The sequence below is a fragment of the Pteropus alecto genome, unplaced genomic scaffold (assembly GCF_000325575.1).
Source record: "Pteropus alecto unplaced genomic scaffold, ASM32557v1 scaffold170, whole genome shotgun sequence".
Taxonomy (NCBI): domain Eukaryota; kingdom Metazoa; phylum Chordata; class Mammalia; order Chiroptera; family Pteropodidae; genus Pteropus; species Pteropus alecto.
In genome coordinates this window covers 2,609,443-2,610,616 of record NW_006429634.1, presented here as the reverse complement: position 1 = coordinate 2,610,616, position 1,174 = coordinate 2,609,443, and the positions used below count along the sequence as shown (strand labels likewise).

Here is a 1,174-nt window from a genome sequence, read left to right as displayed (position 1 = left end):
CTTTAGGGTCAAGCACAAAGAACCTTTCCTTTAGTTATGGGTAAGGCCAGGAAAAGGCAGAGCAGTGAAAGACACCAACTAAAAGAAAATCCGATGTGAGGAAGCTTCCGGAAGCCCAAAAAATTAAAGAAACACAGACCTGGGTAAAACTTTCTAAATACTTTTAAGGTTTCTGGAATTATATATCTTCTCCACATAATCTGACTCACCCTGTCTATATAACTAGAGTAATCAGATGTTTAAAGCCCCAAAGAAAAGTGTTCTCAGTGCTTGTCTTCAGATAAAAGGGAAGAAAACTTCAAATCTTTATCATTTCATTCTTCAGCCAGGACTAAGAGAAAAGAGCCCGCAAGCAATGCACTATGTGTTGGTAGCTTCTGAAGGGAAGGAAAGCAGATGGCTTTGCGGGAGCTGATAGACAGAATGAAATAAAACCATGGAGGTCTTGGAAAAAGATGTGAGGCAGAGAAACAGAAATTTCCATGAAGCTTTCCCTCTCCTCAAATTTAGCTTCACCCTAGGTAGACCTTTATCTTCGAATTGGTATTATTCCTAAGTAGGATCCAAATAACCACTGGCCTTCCCAGCAACTGAATGACCATGTTCCTTGAATATGAGGCTAAGCTAGGCCATGGGCAGGTCTATTTCTCCTTCTGCAGCTGAAGAAGAATGAAATATTTTTCCTTGGAGAACCACAGCTCTGTGTCTTAGTTCGTCCTTCTGGGTTTCTCCAGGGATTCAAAAATGAATATAATCCTCTTTAACATCTTTCTCTTCCTCTGCCTCTATATTTGCAGACAATGGTCTCATTGTCACCTGGATCCACCTGGACTCCTGCCTCCACACACCCATGTACTTCTTCCTCAGAGTCCTCTCCATGCCAGACATCAGTTATGCTACCACCACTGTGCCCCAGATGTTGGTGCATCTGGTCTGTCAAAAGAAAACTATCTCCTATATTGGATGTGCAACCCAGATGTACATCTTTCTGGTGTTGAACATCACTGAGGGCTGGCTGTTCTCTGCCATGGCCTATGATAAGTATGTAGCCATCTGCCACCCACTTAGGTCCAAGGTTATCATGAGCCCATGGCTATGTGGGGCTATGGTGGTCTTTTGTGGATAGTGGGGTGTCAGCTGTTCTCTAGTCTACATTCTCTTCACAATGCACCTG

At 43.2% G+C, this 1,174-nt stretch overlaps 1 pseudogene; it reads left to right on the top strand.

Annotated features, from left to right (window-relative positions):
• Nucleotides 1-669: 669 nt before the first annotated feature.
• Nucleotides 670-1,174, top strand: part of LOC102889359 — a 958-nt pseudogene continuing 453 nt past the window's right edge.